The following is a 20011-nucleotide window of genomic DNA, read 5'->3' on the forward strand; positions in this document are numbered from 1 at the left end:
AAAATTAAAATGACTTAATTAAATGTCCACCTAAATTTTGTTGAGGTTTCAAGAAATGATTGACTATTAATAAAGCAAAGCAGTAAAATGACAAAAATTTTTATATTTACAAATAATCCTAACGGAACTTTTTTTGCATAAACATTGCAATGTAAATATAAACAAATAAACAAGTTTTTTACACTTAAAAAATAACTTGCATTAATAACTTAATTGCATGTCCACAACTGTATGTATGTTAGACCAACGCCATATCACCCTACTAATCTACTAAACATTTGAAAAGTGTAGAAATTATTGACATAAAACTGTAATTTAAAAACAGATATTTTAATGAAACTTCGCATAACTATACAGGAATGTATATATAGCTAACTTTATGCTTGCATTTTATAGAAGATGTATAATTTTGAAATTAACTTTTTTTACTTGAAATTTAAAAAAAAAAAATTGAAATTACCAAAAAATTATATCTTAAAAAATCCAAAAAGTTGTTGAGAAAATACTTTTTGTTGGCACATCTTTGAATATTAATGTACGTAATTGGTGTAGGGTAAAATAATATAATTATTGATTTATTATTAAAATGTATACGTCATGACGCGTAATTTAATTTAGTGCTGTTGACATACACACACTTGAATCACTCACAATTCGAATTGCGCCTCAAGCCTCCAAACATCACGTGTATCGCGTGCCAGCGCTTTTGGTTGTCATTTGGAAATTAAACAATCAGCTATAAATACATTTTATATAAATCGCTAACTATTTTTCAAGATAATTGTAATCATGTAAGTGATTTATTTATGTAAATAAGTACGTACTCATTTGTAAATGTGTGTAAACATGTAATGACCCAGCAGTTTTACATGATCTCAATGTATCCCTTTGATACAGTAATTGTCGCCAATTCATTTTGAAAATAAGTATGAATGTATTGTCGGTCAATACCGACTATATGAAATTAAATTTAAAATTTTAAGGAGCCGTTTATGACATTATTTTAGAAACACTGAGATTCGGCATTTTTTGTGTTTTACCCATATACATATACTACAAACATATTAAAGGATTGCTGTTGGTTAAATGAAACTTCCATATAAAAATTCTCAAAAATACCTAAATTTATTCATATATTGTACAAATCCATAAAACATTAAAATATTGGCATATTACTCGGTATTTATAAAGTTATCCACTTTATCCGTAAATCCTCATATTAAAGATTTTATAGTTGCTCCCGTTAACATTTTGGACATGTCCTGGGATACCTTTCCTGTGCTATTTAATTCTTTTTTTGCAATAGCCTAATACCTTTCCAAAGAATGAAGTTCTGGCCTTTTTCCAAATCGGGCCACAAATATGAATGCATTCTGTGCTGTTTTTAGAAAGATAAAAGATTTTGTAGACACTCCGTAATATATTTCTGTTTTTATAGTGCCTGATGTCACAAATGACTGTCTTCATGATTGCCACAACTGCAAATGGCTTGCCACACAAGAAACTTCTTGAGGAAATTTGTTTGTTTTTTTTCCGGTATTATTCATGAACATTACCTCGTCCATCAGCCACATACAAATCTTGACCCGAAAGTCTGCCAGTACATAAGTTTTACCATCCATCACACAATAGGTGTATTTTTTTAATAAAATTTGACCTAAATATTTTCGGTCGTTCATTACCGCATTGCGATCTGGAACTTTCTGAACTTTATACGACTTCAACCCAGGATTATCTTTGTTCCATTTCTTTTTCCTGTTAGACATTTCTTTCTTCCTGATTCAGGATTTCTTTCAATGCTCATAACTTCCTTATAATACACAGATGTGTCTTAGTTGAACGTGAGTACCTGCCGCATAGGCCTAGACCACACGGATGACTTAACACCGGATAGAAACAATGCGTTTATCACCGCCATTGAGTGCCTTGCAAATAACACTCAATTGGCAACTACTTGTACAAAGATTGCACAGATCAAAGTCCAGGACAATTATCAGAGCAGCAACATCCGGCCTGGTAATCCAGTCCGATGTATGATCTCTGACTTCAAAAGTTCCCGACCGATAATACACACTTCAGACCTCGACCGAGAACTAAGCCCAATGATCAGTACATCACGAATGCTACTATCCCAATACATTTCCTGAGTACAAACGCTAGTTGTTATCTGCTACTTTCAATGGCTCTGTTGTACTCACACGCAGAGAAAAAATATAGTTGGGCATGGTTACTGTAACCATTTCAATATTGTTACAAGTTTTTTAACTATATTATAGTCACAGTAACCATTTACATGATTGTGGTAACCATAATATGGTTAATTTACGATTCACATGATTGTATCAACCATATATATGGTTACAGTAAACAAATATATGTTTGTGACAACCATTTATATGATGAAGGACTTATCATATTATGTTGCTCTCGGCTTAAGGCTTATCATAATCAGAGAACAACATATTATGATAAAATTATTCATCATAAATATGGTTGCCACAAACATATATTTGTTTACTGTAACCATATACATATATGGTTGATACAATCATGTGAATCATAAATTAACCATATTATGGTTACCACAATCATGTAAATGGTTACTGTGACTATAATATTGTTAAAAATCTTGTAACACTATTTAAATGGTTACAGTAACCATGTACAATTATATTTTTTCTCTGCGTGCAGAAACAGCACCCAGAAGATTCATTTGGTGTTCCGAAGTCTACCACTAGCATATATATCAGTACTTTAACCAACTATCTTCTTCCCGCATGTTAAATTTTTAAACACGTGCCATATATTTGTTTCCAATCCGATTTCAATTTTTATATTTTAGGAAAGCGCTCGGCTAGGTCTATTTATCTCTTATAATTTCCGAGTTATAGGCATTTCAAAATTGAAATTGGTCCAATTTTTTAAAAATATAGGTCGTAGGTCGTACGACCGAATGGACCCGACTTTGTTAGTTATTTCTTTCATTATTCTTGCACATAACAACTGATCTGATAACATTTTCCTTTTGATATACAAAATTGCGTTTCGCACCGATTAATTGCTAAAAAAAATTAATCAGTAATAATTTATCAGTCCCACAACATTGTGGTTGTCGTCCATCGAAGCTATCTTCTGCTGATGCTCGAATTTCAAGACGCTTAATCGTTTTAGGAGCCACAAATACTGCAGTTTCCACTGCAATTATATTAATTAAGTGCTTAGAGAGGCCCATGGAGTCCACATAAGTGTCAAAACAATTCGAAGATGTCTTACAAATAACGGACTAAAAGCAAGAGCGATTATGAAAAAAAACATTGTTAAGTGAAAGCATCGTAAGGTACGTTTAAAGTTCGCTAAATCGTACGAAAACTTCACCATTGACGATTGGAAACAAGTTACTTGGTCTGATGAAACTAAAATTAATCGTGTGGATCAGATAGAGACACATTGACATGGGTTGTTAAAAGCATTGAGATACAAGATCGAAAAATATGTACACAGAAAAAACCATTTCTTAAACCGTTTCAATTCAAATATATATCACATATTGAACTGGTTTCAATTATTTTATAATTGAATCAAGTATTCATGTGCTCAAAAACAACGATTGCTGATATTTTCTATTGAATTTTGAATTTGATAATTTTGACAATTGAATACACAATTTTCGTCATTGGTTGAATTTTAAATACAAAAATTATTGAATAGATAATTTTCGGAATTTAAAACACATTTTTGATATTTTTTCTATAATCAATTACGAAAATTATCCGTTCAATAATTTTTGTATTTAAAGTTCAACCCATAGGGTAACATAGAGACATAAGCGTAGCTAGACTATTCTGGGGTGGGCAAGTGCCCTTCCCAAATAGTAAAAATAAACAATTTTTTTATAAAAAAAATAAAATTTTATTAAAACAAAACTAAAATATCACAAAAATTCAGTTTTCTAATATAACAATTTCATTTTCAATATTTAAAACTGCTAATTTATTTTATAAAATATTTTTATAATTTTTTTTTAAATGGAGTTTTTTTAATTTACCTCTTGATCTAAACTGTTATTTGTTCCTTATTATATTAGTTAGACAAAATACAATTTTTGAGTTGAAAAGATTTATTTATATCTAAACTCTCTATATTTAAAAATTGAATATATATTAGAGTTCATTTGTGACCAGGTCACTTCATTTGTTTTTCGGTAATCATAATTTTTCTGAAGGTTTTTGCGTAATTAAAAATAATGGCGTCCTTTTTTTGGAAAATTTTCACTCCTTGTGTTGGTTCAACGCATCTAAAGACGTGGATTTTGAGCACATTTTTCTGTAGAACAAAAACGGTTGAATATATTGCAAATCTGATTTCACGTGTTTTAATGAAATTTATGGGAATATTTCGAACTAAAATTTAATTTTTAAAAATTTGTATCAAGAAATATTGAAAGAGTTTTCAAAATTATATCAAAGCAGGGTAACAGCTGCTCTTCATAGGTTAGAAGAGCAGCTGTTATCCTTTATGAGATTTGAAAATTTTAACATAAAACCTTAGAATTTGCAGTAAAATATCAAAATGTTTGGAAAGTTATTAGTATTTCTGAGTTTTGTATATAAATATGCTCAAAATTTCACAAAAGAATGCTTACAAAGAAGCATTAATAGACTGATATGCATTTAAAAAGGTCAAAGAACATATCTTGAAATTATTTTTTAAAAAAAAACTTTTTTTTATTATTTTTAAAAATTTTTGGTCTCAGAAATTCTTAAGGAAAATATAAAAATGTTTGAATATTTTTTGTTAAGTGTTTTATAACTGAAAGAAATTTTTTTCAAAATCATCGAATTTAAATTAAATATTTTATAAATTTTGAAATTTGTTTACATTTTTTTTCATTTTAGATTTTATTAAAAATTGTCATGGATTTTATGTAGTTATTATCTTGTATGACATTTATTAGACATTTGAGCAAGAAATCTTAGTTCTTAAAGTAAAATATGGGAAATATTGAAACATTTAAGAAAATTATAGATTTATAACTTAAATAGTATTTAAAAATAAATTCCCAAACATAGAAAAACTGTACATTTTTATGGAATTACAAATTCTTACACAAATCCCAGATAATAAATATTTTTTTTGGAAAATTTTCAAAATTTTTTTAAAAAATTATAATTTTTTACATTTTATTTTTTAGAAATTAGCCCTAAATTTTGTTATAAAATTATGAAAATATTTCAAATATTTTCTATAATTCATTGTAGATTCTTGTAAAATTTTCTATATATTGCAAAAGTTTATCAAATCTTAAATTTCCTCGTCAAAACTCTATCAGTTTTCTAATTAAGACGCCTTGAAAATTGCCCATTTTGTGAAAATGTCAGCAATCTCTGCTTACAAAATCACAAGAAGTCAAAATATAGCTTACAAAGCTGATTTTTCTCTAAGAGATCAGTTTTTTAAATTTAACAGTTTTCATTTATTTTGTGCAATGATTAATCGATTAGGTTTGCATTCTTTGTTTAGACAAATTATAATAAATTTAACATTTATTATCAATACTCAGAATAAACAAAACTTGCAAAAAAAATCTTTAAATTGCGAAATATTGCTTTAAATATTCATTAAAGTTTAAAAATTTTAAAGAAATCTGAATAATGTTTTAAAAAAAATCTCCAAAAATTTTAATTTTATAGTTTCTTGCTGAATCCAAAAGTGATTGCTTTAGAATTGTACCCAATGTGCAAAGATTATCTGATAAGATTTGCATTATTTTGTTCAGAAAAATTATCATAAATTTGTTATATTTAATCAGTTTAAGTTGATATTACTCAGAATAAGCAACAGTTGATGAATATTTCTTCATATTAGGAAATTTTACTAAAATTTTACTTTTCATCAAAATTTTAAATAAATCTTACAAATGTTTGAAAAATTGACCACAAATTGTTGTTTTATATAAAAAATTTAAGGATAACAAAGAATATCTTTATTATTTGTCTGGTTAAATCCCTAAAAAATTAAATATCAAACAAAATTGAAAAATTTTAAATAAAAATTTTAAATAGGTATTTTCCAAAAAAAAAATTAAAAAAATTCGTTGAAGCACCACAAAGAGTGGAAACTTTCCAAAAAAAGGACGCCATTATTTTTATTTACGCAAAAACCTTCAGAAAAATTTTGATACCCGCAAATCAAATTTTTGAAATTAACTCTAATATGAATTGAAAAAAAACTGGTAAATTTGAAAATCGTTCCTGAAGCATTGCACTACGTAACCATTGTTTTATTCTACGCATAGCTCAGAAACTTCTTTCTTTCTAGGGCACAGGAATCTCTTAACGGAACAATCTACAAATCCAAAAAAATCATTCTGCTACTTTCCAAATTTTTATCTGGGGTGGGCAGATGCGAGTCTGGGGTGGTTTTGTCCACCCCAGCACCCCCTATCTACGCCAGTGCATAGAGACGAGACGGAATTGTCAAAAACCTAAGTCTGTTGTCAAAAACCTATCTCTTGCAACAACAAAATACATGCTAGTTAATGTATTTTGTTGTTGTATTAGAAATATTATTTGTTGTATTTTTGTTTGACAAATTGGAGTGTCTCGTCTCTATGTATAATTCTCTATGGTTCAACCAATAACGAAAATTGTATATTCAATTGTCAAAATTATCAAATTCAAAACTCAAAATTCAATAGCAAATATCTGAAAATTTAGTTTTTGAGCACATGAATACTTGATTTAATTATGAAATAATTGAAACCAGTTCAATATGGGATAAATGTTTGAATTGAAATATAATTTTTTCTGTGTAAGTATCAGAGCTGTAAATGAATCATTCTTTTTTGATTTTAATTCATTATGAATTAGTTAAATTTTGAATTAATTCATTGAATTGAAAAAATTAATTGAATGAAATTTGAATCAATTCAAACGAATTAAGCAGAAATGAATTTCAATTCATTTCTAATTCAAATGAATTTGTAAAAATGAGTTGCAATTCATTTACAATTCATTTGAATTGAATTGATTTTGAATTAGTTCAAATGAATTAGAAAAAAGAATTAGCAATTCAAATGAATGACTCGAAAATGAGTTGCAATCAATAAAATTCAAGAGCAGATCTCTAGGGGGAATGAAAGATTTCTCCTACCAAAATGAAAATATCCAGTACAAAAATTGAAAAGCCTTGTCCTGTATACGCGCATGCTCAATGAAAACATGGTGTTTGGAGTTTATTTCTTCAAGAAGAACTGATTTTTATTTTGAAATACGCTGAACGACAAAACATATTTAATATTCAAGAAGCAATTAATAATTTTTCAAATTTTGTGACCCACGACCACCCAACGACAAACTTTTTGCTAATATTTATATTATATTTATTTCAAAAAAATAAAACTATCTTCCAAAAATAATCAAAAATCAGGAAAAATAACAATGTATGTAGTTCAAAACACAATTGAGTTTCATAAATAAGGCTAGTTAGATTTAATTAGAATGCATCATTCACCTTAAACAATAATAGCTTTTCAAAATTATCATCTGAAAGAGATCCACGTTTAGGGATGTTTAGAATAGAGGCGTACGAAAATAATCTTTCAACGCCAGCTGACGATGGTAACGGCGCATTATATTTAAAGAAAGACTTTTTAACCGTCGATTAATTACTGCATACTTGATGAATTTGAACAATCTGCTAAATATGCTGCGAATTTCGCGTCGGAGTTGGAAATGAATTGCTAATTTTTTTTTAATTCATTTGAATTAATTCAAAATCAATTCAATTCAAATGAATTGTAAATGAATTGAATTAATTCAACATCAATTCAATTCATTTGAATTGGAAACGAATTGCAATTCATTTTTACCAAATTCATTTGAATTAATTCAAAATCAATTCAATTCATTTGAATTAGAAACGAATTGCAATTCATTTTTACCAAATTCATTTGAATTGACTCAAATTTCATTCAATTCATTTTTTTGTGTGAATGATTCGCGAATTAATTCAAAAATGAGTGATTCATTTACAGCTCTGGTAAGTATACTTAAATCCCACGTATTCTAGTATGATGTGTAAAATCACTATTTCGGTACAGTCAGCCAGAACTACAGGGAATTTTAAAACTTCTTATACAAATAACATATTATTGATGTGAGAAAAGTTTTAATTTTATTTATCTATAATCATGATTCATGAATCAGTATTCAATTATATTTACTTTAAAGCTATTAGTGCAAAAAATATTGATAATTTGAAAATGTGGCTTGTCTAAATATCTAAATATTTTTCTAAATTCACAAGATATGTCCTCCTTTACGATTCGTTTGTCGATAATTTTACAATTGGACCTGTAGTTTAACAGATACGGATTTATTAATACTTTTTTTCGATTGTAGTTTAACAGATACGGATTTATTAATACTTTTTTTCGATTGATCTCAAAGTGCGTTCTATAAACCATGACTCTAAAATGTATTCATCTAAGTATATTAGGAAATTCACTTACCGCAATGTTTGGGATAAGAACATAATGCTAACATCACTATATCTTCAAAATTTAAACATTGAGCAAAATATCGTAGCACTTATATAGCTCGGTGATAAAACTTAAAAGATGATCCTCAGTTCCAAAATAATATGCAGTAAATTAGAAATTTATAGTGGCGGAGTGCTGCTGAGTGCTGCCTCAACTCTTTTTCTTTCTAAATAAATAATTCTTAGTGATGGATCCCACAACTGGCGACAACTGGTTCCTGGAGATTTTAATATTCCAAACATAACTCTTGTCACTTGTCTGGACAATTTATAAAACAAGTAATACTACAATGTAAAACATTGTAATTTCAAATGAATTTCATACATAATGAAAATTGAAACAAATAAATTCACACCCTTATAACTACGTTTAATTAATTAAATTATTTACAATTAAGAATGCAAATTAATACAAACTAAAATATTTATTTAAAAACACTTAACAGTTTAACACATTTATTTGCAAGTGCTAATAGGGGCTCCATCTACGAATAACAAATATCTATAATGAAGTATTAAAGTTTGTCAAACCATTTGTAATTTCCTCAATATTTATATTCATCTCAATTACTTAGTTGTAAAAGCTTACATATTTTATGGTTCGTCCAATTTCAAAGGTCTCGATAAGATTCATAAAAACATCCTTCAAAATTTCACCATACCTTGGTTCGGTTTTTTCAAAATATAAGATACAATTTTTTTCACAAATTTAAATATTTTTGAAATTTCTTCAAACAGTTTAAAAATACTGAATTACTATTGGAAAATTTTGAAATACATTTTAGAAACGTTTGTCAAATCATGCATTCTATGTGGAAATTAAAGTGTCCCTCTGTCCGGCCCAAACCAAGGATCTATCTCTCTGTCGATAAGGTGTGTTTGGTGTTGAAAATGGGCAATAATGGTCCAAGATTTCACTTAGCACCCTTATGAAAATTTCCCCGGGTATTCCGGTTTAGCAGTCATAAATATCTTGATTCTTGATTTTGACCATAATCCCTATAGAAAATGACTGAAGCATTCATAATTGTCTTATAATAATTAATATTGAAATGAAACAGGACATAAACAAGACATATGTATATGAACCTAAATCTTTCTACCAACATTTGTGTGGATCTGTTCATAATTGATTAATTTTCCATTTGTAAATGCATCTCCACACTTCAAAGCTGTTGCGCCACCAGTTAGCGTCGTTATCCTATCATCCTAATATTTTAGAAAACATGTTGCTACAATCTATGGAACAATTATATGGTCCCCCTGTAGCTTAATATTTTTATTTCGGTCATACAACCTTGGAGCACTCTCCTTTGAATAACTTAAACGTATAATTTACGTTTTTGTTTAATAACATTTAAATGAACTCCCCCAAAAATTCTTAAATAAACAATCATTGCCATATTTGTTTATTTAAGAATTTTGAAAAAATATCAAAAAGCCGTGATTTTTATTATTTTTATTTATTTAACTTTTTAGCAGATAAATCAATGATTAAAGCAAGTTTGAGTGCTATATTTACCTGTGACGAATCTTAAACACCCTTCACCTTAGAATATTTAAGCAAAGCAAGTAATAGAGTATAGTCGGTATATGATCAACAATTGTCTTTTATGCCATTTTTCAGAAATAATGGAGACTTAAAGTATTTTCCTCTATTTTAGTTAGATTTTTCGGGTTTTGCCCATATACATATGAATATTATCAAAATATTAAAGGATTAATATAAAAAATTTATATCAAAAATCATAACTTTTGAACCAAACCAAAAAAATTAAAAGGCACATCATATTGATCAGTCTATGAAATGAGTGTTTGGAGAGGGTTTTACGTCCTTTCTTATTGGTTAGCAAAGTTGAAATTTGTGGAAAAATCAATTTTATGTACAGTAAAATAAAATATTTTTTAAAATTTTCGATTTTTTTATATTCTTTTTAAAGGCTTTTATGATTTATATTTCCAGAAAAGATTTAAAAACATATTTTATTTTCATTTTACCAGACGCCTAATCATGACGAATATATATTACCAAATTGTGAGGTATACACCACTTACAGTGAGCCTCAAAAGTGAGTATACACCAAAAATTATATGATTTTTTTTAAGATAATGAAAATCCTAAAATTTATCTATCGACTAAAATTTAAAAGTTTTGGATTGTTGGAGAATTGGTTGAATAACAGATTCTGTTGTGAAAAAAAAGATTCAAGTCGGACTATAAAGATTTTCATGATCTTAAAAAAATAAAAGAATTCGCTGGTGTTTACTCACTCTTGAGGCTGTGTGTTCAATTTAGATCTTTTTAGGGTCATATTTGGAAACACAAATTTCTCGGTCGGCATAATTTTGGTTTGATAATTAGATTTTATTTAGATAAATTAAAAGGCAATCCTTCTATTAGATTTCACAAGATCCGAACAAACCTTAAGGTTTTTTCTGGAAAATATTTAAATTGATCATACAAAAGTATATGGGGATTTCCTGGGTTAGGTGACATTCGTACTACATTGAAGTAAAGCAAATAAAGAGATCTTAATCATACCCTTCGCCATGAGTGGCAAGGGTATATATAAGTTTGTCATTCCGTTTGTAATTTCTACATTTTTAATTTGCGACACCACAAGGTATGTATATTCTGGATTGTTATAGATAGCGAAGTCGATATAGTCATGTCCGTCTGTATGTTGAATTCAACTTTCCGTAGCCCCTAAATAACTTACATACATGATTCATATATCAATATATCGGGAATTCCTCAGGATCAGTTGGTATTTAAAATCGACTAAATCGGCCCACAAATGTCTGAGATATAAGGAAAAACCCGTGACAACCTCGATTTAAGTCATTAATATAGACAATATGGATATCCAATGATAGATATTTCAAAGTCCATTGCAACGATGTATATAAGACTATAATAAGTTGGACCTACAATGGGTCAAAATCGGAAAAATATTTTTTAACCCGAATTTTTTTTCATCAAAAAATTTTTTTTGTCATAAATTCTTTTTCCAAAATTTTTTTTTTTAAAAATTAAAAAAAAATTTAAAAAAACTTTTTTAAAAAAAAATAAAAAAACAATTTGGAAAAAAATTTAGTTTTTAAAATTTAAAAACAATTTAAAAAAAATTCATTTTGTTTAAATAATAATAATATTTAAAAAAAAATATTTATTAAGTATAATATTTAGCTTATCTAAATACAATTTTTTGTTTGCTTTTTTTTAAAGAATTTTAACTAGAATTAATAGATAACATTCCAAACTACAAAGAATTGCATTTTAAAATAAAACAAGTAAGAGTGTTATATTCGGCTATGCCGAATCTTATATACCCTTCACCTTTGTTGTGGATGCATTATTATTTTTTATAATTAGTATATATGTATGTACATTGCCCATTTTCAGCGTACAGCATCCTAAATTTATCAAGAACACAAAAAACAACAACAACGCCAAACGAAACAAAACACCAAAAGAAAAAACAAAATACGCAAGGCAATGAAACCAACACACATCCAAACATACGTTTAATTGTATAAAAAACAACAACAACGCCAAAAGAAACAAAACACAAAAGAAAAACCAACACACAACCAAACAAAAGTTTAGTTGTATAAAAAACAACAACAACGCCAAAAGAAACAAAATACACAAAGCTTGCACATCGAAACATACGTTTTGTTGTTTTTTTGTCAAAGCATGCAATACATTGTGTTTTTTGATGAAATTTTCAGAGGTTGTCTCGGATTTTTGCTCATATCTCCGTTATTTATGGACGGATTTTGCTGATTTTAAATAGCAAAATTCTCGAAAGTATATCTGACAGAATTGTTGAAGATTTGGATCCCGGAGATATCTGGGGCCTTCAGAAAATTGATTTCAACAGACAGACAGACAGACAGACAGACAGACAGACAGACAGACAGACAGACAGACGGACAGACAGACAGACAGACGGACATGGCTTAATCGAGTCCGCTATCTATAAGGATCCAGAATATATATACTTTATAGGGTCGGAAATGAAAAATGTAGAAATTACAAACGGAATGACAAACTTATATAATGTACAGTTTTATAAAGTAACAGCACCTTAAACTTCGTTGTAATTGCAGACTTTTGTAAGACATAAACAAGTCAATACGCGTAGCTCAACTTTAAATGTTAGTAACTTTTTTTTAAAATGCAATGGCCCATAATCATAGTCAAACACTAAAGTCGGTTCTTTTTAAAAACAACTTTAAAATAAAAACCAGCTTTTTATTAATTTGCAACCATAGTCGAAACTAAAGTATGTTTTAAATTGAGCCGACTTTAACTGGGTGCCACCGCAAATGTAGAAAATGTATTCATGCAACAAAAAACAGACAAGTGGCAACGCTGAACAGCTGACATACAAAATTTAAAAAAAATGCAAAAAACGTAAACAATAAAAGTAACCGGGACATCTAAAGAAAGAAAGTTGTTTGTTGTGGAAAAGTGGAAAAGATAAGATTAATAGCATAATTACGATATTTTAGTACTAATTTTATTGATAACTGTTCAATAATTGCAAAATCTCTACCAATATCTTGTAACTTAAACATTTTTTTCTTTTTGCCGAACTTTTTTACTTGGTGAAGAACAGCTGATGCTGTTGTTAAACGAGTTAATAACAGCTTCAGCTAGTTTTATATATAAAGTCGACTTCAACGTCAGAAGTATACTTTAACTTGTCTATGATAGACCTAAAGTGCACTCTTAAGTAAAGTCGAGTTAATTCTCTTAAAGTATTCTTTATTATTGACTATGATTATGGGCCAATATCTTTATGAAATTTTTGCTAGTTTGTAGTTTCATATATTTTTTATTAAAAAAAATAATAAATCGTAAAACACGTGAGCAAAAAAAAAAGTTTGAAGGTTTTAAAATATATTTCTTTTTTGAACTTATTTTGAAATTTTGTATTTTATAATTGGACATGCAAATATAAAGGATACATTAGATAACCTTATCTGTCTTCTTACAGAATCAATCAAAAAAGTCTGCCCCAACTTGCCTCTCCACAATTGCCGATCCAAAAACTGATCATGGGTTCAGGTACTTCGCGACAACAAATTTTTGAACACAGGTCGCAATTTTAAAGATAATTCGACAAAATTAGGCAAGAACATTTATATTGCCCCAAGAACTAAGCCTATTGAATTTGGATAGAATCCGTCCATTATTTCTCCTAGCCCCCATACAAATGCCCTATCTGAAAATAGTTAAAGTCTCATAAATATCTTAATTATAAACATATCAAAACCAAATTCAGCACACATAAGTTTTATATATACGCAAATGATACCACCAAATTTTGTGACGATCGGTCCTCAATTAGTCATAGCTCCCATATAAGCACCATTCTCGAAAATAAGAAAATAGGATTCAATACAAGTAAGTTTCATATCAAAATAAAGCTGTTTATAATGCGTGACTGTACCATTATTTATGCGTGACTGTTCCTTTACTTATTACCGAGTTATGAATTTTGATAAGCTAGCATGTCAAAACCTCACACATAGTTGTATTCGTATTATTTACAAACTTTAGTATGATTTATAACGAGACCAATTTTCCTGTCACGTTTGTTATAACGATTAGTTCAAGTAATTTCTATCATTTATGTCTTCTGTTGAAAATATTAGCATTCGTATTGTAATTATTTACATGCTTTAGTATGTTTTAGCATACGAAATTTATAAAGATTAGTTCAAGTAATTATTTTTATATATTAGCAAAAAAATATTTGCTATTAGCATTTCAATGGAACATTCTGTGGAAATGCCTACAATCAAATTTCTAGTTATTCTTATGGTACTCATTCACCAGATATTGAGATAAAACCTACGATTTTTGTATCCAAAATCTTTATGTAGCTCTTGACCCTTAAATACCGTTATGTCAACAATGTATGAATGCCATATAAAAAAACATATTAATATCCTTGATAAATTTGGAACCAAATAAATGATCAGTATGGCATTTACATGGTTCTTAGAAGCGTATAAATGTGTGCATTCTGATAAAAGTGCATATTATTTTATTCCAAAAAAAGCAACCTTCAAATTTAAAATCATATGGAGGATTAACAGACACAGCACAGTCATATAAAGTATTATTCCCGTAAAACAGACATTATCTGCGCCATACCTATCTACTCTAATAAGTAATTCAAAATTCTATTTAGTTATTTTCAACAATTATGGTTATTTAGCGTCGATGACTTAGTAATTGCATTTAAGCTTGTGTTTTTATAAACAAAATATAATTTGGACAAAGAAATTAAGCTAAATAAAACATTAAACCAAAATACAACTAATTGATTCAGAAGTATAAAAAAAGAAATTGTTGTTGATAAACAATTATTTTTTTAAAATACATTCATACAAATATACATTTAAACATTTATTGGTACTACTAAGATCAACTACATACTCAACTACATTTCTTTCAAACCTTTCAATATTGAATGTAAACCGGATTGTTTAAATTGAAACGAGCAAATAAATAAACAAACATGTACATTAGGATGGCCCAGTTTGTAGGTGGGAAAATCAAGGTGTTGATTTACCATAAAAAAATAAAGATTAGTTTGTTTTAAGTATTTGGTGAGCTGGATAAAAGATAAAAACATCCTTTTTCAAGGTTTTTATGATTTTTTTTAATATTTCTCACAAAGGCAATAAATGAAATATTAATATCATGTGAAATTCTCGTTCAAATCTAAAAGTGTTCAAAGTTTTGTAATTTTTCGAGAAAAATTTAAAGATTTTTAAAATTGGTATATAAAACTATGTATAGACGGTTGTCAGATCTTTCAATGTTGTAAGACCTGACAATGAAAAATTGTTAGCACAAGGTAAATTGTCAGTTCAGACAATCCTTTGATCCAGCTCACAAAACACTAAAGTCAGGACAAAAGTTTTGATAATAGATATCTGAGAATGAATTTAACTTTAATTGGGAACTTCCACTAACTATTTTTTGGTGTCATCCTAATATATATTTATATGTATATAACTATGTATGTTAGAAGATAGAATATTGTATTACGTGAGAAAAAAAAAACTCAGTTATACGTTTAAGCCGGTATTTGAAACAAACGTGGTCATAACAATTCTCTACTACCACCACTACCTTATGTATGGCTGAGTACTTAAAACCAACTTTTTTTTATTATTTTACTGTTATAATATTTTTGTTGTGTTTGCAGTTCGATCGGTTGGCTTAATGGTTTGTGAATGGTATGAGTTGTAACAAGTGGTTGGTTAATCTCTGCTATCCACACATTTAGTCTGAAACGTTTATAAGTTTCGGTGTTGCCGTTTTCTTGGAAAATAGTTGAAATTGCACAAAATCAGAAGAATTAATAACAGGTATACAGGAATAGCACAGCCGTATAAATAGAGTTGTCAAACCGGTTTTCGAATTATTCGAAAAAACGTTTTCTTCCAAATTTCCGGTTTTTTAAACCGGTTTTTAAAATAGGTTTCGAGATATTCGACAAACCGGTTTTTTTGTCTCGAATTATTCGACAAAATCGAATATATTTTAAAATTTATTTTAAGATTTTATACGATTACTTTTAATAATTACACTATGAGACATAAAAAACTAAAGTAGAAAATGGGGGTCGATTCTGGTTCTGTGAAACTGTGTTTCTGATTCTCTTTTAGTGAAAAAAATGGTAAATAAATTCAAATGTTTTCATATGAAAAGAAAATGTTGAATAAAACAAATTGAAGAACGGGAATCGCATGTTTGTGTAATTGTGAAATGATAATATGAAAATTTCTTATGAAAACGAAAATGAAAGTTTTTTTTTTTAATTTCACCGTTTTACAAAACCAGAACCGACCCCCTGGAAAGTAATACTATTTTTCTGATAGGATTTATCAAGTGCAATAAGAATATGTTTTTGAAATTTGCAAAACACCTCCAAATCTTGAGTTACGGGTAAAAAGACAGTTTTACATACCTTTAAACACTTCCCATTATGCAAAATGATTCGAAGTTATATCGAAAATGAATAATTTTTTCGTAAAATTTTATCGATATCGACTTCGATATAATGTCGAGAATGTGATTGTTTTCCTGAGTAGAGTGCAGAGCGATAAAGAGTCGAAAATCGTTTATTATTCTGATTCTAATTTTTATCGATATACTATACCTTTTTCGGTATTAAAAATGTTCTAAAATGATTCGATTTCGATTAAATATATGAACAATTTCGTATACTTTATACCATCGAGCAATTTCTTCTTGAAATAATGCATATTCAATACCTTTATTATTATCCAATAATGTTGCGTTTTCATTTTCAAATGCAATAAATTCTGCACATATTTCTGATGTTTGCTGATTTTGAAGATTCGAATTGTCAAAAACAACATCAATAATTGGCTGCGCTTTTCTTTTAAGACGTCTTCGATCCATTTTTCATGTTAAACTATATCTTTATGAATATGTTATTGATAGGATAAGAAATAAAATTTTATTTTCTCACAAATTGACAACAGAATAATATGTAGGGGGCGGATTTATATGCAAATGCATGTTTTTTCTCGAACGTCCAAATACAATGTAGACCAATTATCTATCTGAATCGCACATTTTGCTGCAAAATGGCATCGATTTGTTAGTGCATATTTTTGCATATTTTATTGATAATGCATATTTTGTTATATTTTACTTCAAAATGCATATTTATATGCATATTATGCCAATTTTTAATAAAAATATAATTTTTTGTCATTAATGGGCAATACATTATTTCGACATTTTTTTTGTCGAATTTATTATAGAAATAGCAGTAGATAACATTTACTAACTAACTTCTTTCGACATCGAGAAACTGGCATTAAGTTCTTCATTTCTTTAACAGTAATTGAAAATTATCATTTCAAAACACTTTTCTTCAAAAAAGTTTAGTTTTTTTAAGTATCAAAAAATCATTAAATGTATCGAAAAACATTCATATTTGTTTTAATTGCAAATTCGATTTATAAGAGATTTCGTTATCGAAAGATTCACATACACAGTTACCGCTCCTGACAGTAATTTCTACGAGACTGTCGTAAACTAGTGATTTTGGATAACTTAGAGACACTATAGATTACATAGAGACACTTAAGTGATAATTGTCTTTATGCTAGATTCCATGGGATGTATAAAGTAACCAATTGACTTCTCTCTGCATTACAAATAGCACGTCAAATGACCCAAAATATATAAATTGGAGTCAGCCAAGTGATCAGATATTATTTCCCTCTATAAGGGATACATTTACTAATTGCTTAATTGCTTGGTTATTACGAGATAAATATTAAGGTTGGATGCTACTTTACAGTACGATCAAAATAGAGAAGCTCTAAAGATTATGGATTTAAACAAGTATATATCGTCCATCGTTTTTTCAGAAGAAAAATTATTTTAAAAATAGTTTTAGAACTTTATTTGTTTAATTCCTGGTATAATTTAAAGAGTTCTAACTGCTGGCAACAGTGTTGTGTATTTTTTGGATATTTCGAATTCCATACTTAATTATTTTATGTTTCTGCACAAAAATATAAGTGCATATTTTTTAAATTTTGAGGTCATATTTTGATTTTTTTGAAGCATATTTTAGGCGCATATTTTCCAATAATAAATGCATGAAAATCCGCCCCCTAATAATATGTATGTATATGAATTTGTCAATTTGTGAAAAAATAAAATTTGACATTAAAAAAAAATCGAACTTTATTCGCCATTTCTATAAAATATTAAAATACGATATTCTAAAAAATGTAGATTAGAGCGAGCATCATAAACAAACATATTTTTGTTTTTATTTTTTCACCATTTTCCAACTTTGAGGAAGATTTTATATAGTATTTTATAACGGAACCGTACTATTTATGCATTGATTTAAAAAATATGTTTATTTAACGTGACATGTAATAAATTCGCCCTGTTATGCAGTAACACTTTGTAATAGACTTTTTGGTCAGAACTAAATGAAAGTTCATCAAGCTCAGATTTAGAATATATTTAAAGTGACTCGCAAAATTTAGAAGCTCAGTTAAACGTTAAAAGAAGTTCAAAATCTACACAAAAGAACTAATATTGCAACAACGAGTGACTTAAAACAAGATTTTAATTATTTGTACAAATTTTCAAAAATATCGAAATATCTTTTCTACAATGCAATTTTAACAGTTAATCTTTAATAAGAAATAATTTAAGGAAAAAAAATACAATTAACTATTATTATCATTTTAAAGTACATATTAATATTATATTATCATGCATCGTTTCTTTTGATTTCAAATTCGAACTGCTTTTTGATAGAAAAACCGAAACCCTTTTAAACGGCTTTTAAAAATTACACTTTTTCGAATTATTCGAAAACCTGTTTTTAGAATACGCATAAAGCATTATTCTCGTAAAATCTGATAATATCTGAGTCATAACCAGGGAAACCGGAAATATGCTCTAATAAAAGCGTTTTAAGCGCTTTAAATATGCAGTAAAAACTTTAAAATATGCTCTTAAAATTTAAAAAATATGCTCTTAAAAAAACAAACTTTTACATAATTTTTAACCAGAAAATATACTTTTATTTAAAAAAATCAATACAATTCATTTCTAAAAAGGTAAAGTAACATAAAATAAACAAAAATAAAATGAACTAAAAGAAGTATAACAAAAAATAAATACAACATAAAAACAATAAGCTATGAGACCTCGAGAGGTATTTTTTGATGATATTTTATATAAATATAAAAAGTCACTTCTTCAATTATGGTTATTATTGCAATAAATTATAAAATATTGATTTAAATTTTCAAATAAAAATCGTTGTCTATTGGATCTGAAAACATTTTTATACATAGAAAATATACTTTCGACATCAACTGATGTTATAGGAGCAAATTTAAAAAGCAATATTTCTTTAACACTTAGACCGGTTAAGTTTGAATTAGAACTAAAATTTAATTTTAGATGGCGCTATTATTGTGCTTATTTTATATTAAAAAAAAGTAATCTATTTTTCAATTTTGAATCTTAAACAAAGGAAGTAATAACCTGTAACACAACAGCGAAAAATAAGTAAGATAAAGTCAAAATATGCTATTAAACAGTAAAATATGCTCTAAAAACACAAAATATGTCATAAATATGCTCTTAAAACAAATATATGCAAAAAAAATGCATTAAGGGTAAAATATGCAAAAATATGCACTAACAAATCGATGCCAAAATTCTTAAATAGTTCTGAAACGTGTAAATATCTTATCCATGTGCTCATTAGACTCACCAGAAAAAATATGCATTTGCATATTTTGGTTTCCCTGAGTCATAACTATCTACTACAATGAGTAATTCAAAATTCTATTTATTTTCAACAATTATTTAAGCTTGTTTTTTTAAAAACAATATATAATTTGGACAATGAAATTG

The sequence above is a fragment of the Calliphora vicina genome, chromosome 5 (assembly GCF_958450345.1).
Source record: "Calliphora vicina chromosome 5, idCalVici1.1, whole genome shotgun sequence".
NCBI classification, from domain to species: Eukaryota; Metazoa; Arthropoda; class Insecta; order Diptera; family Calliphoridae; genus Calliphora; species Calliphora vicina.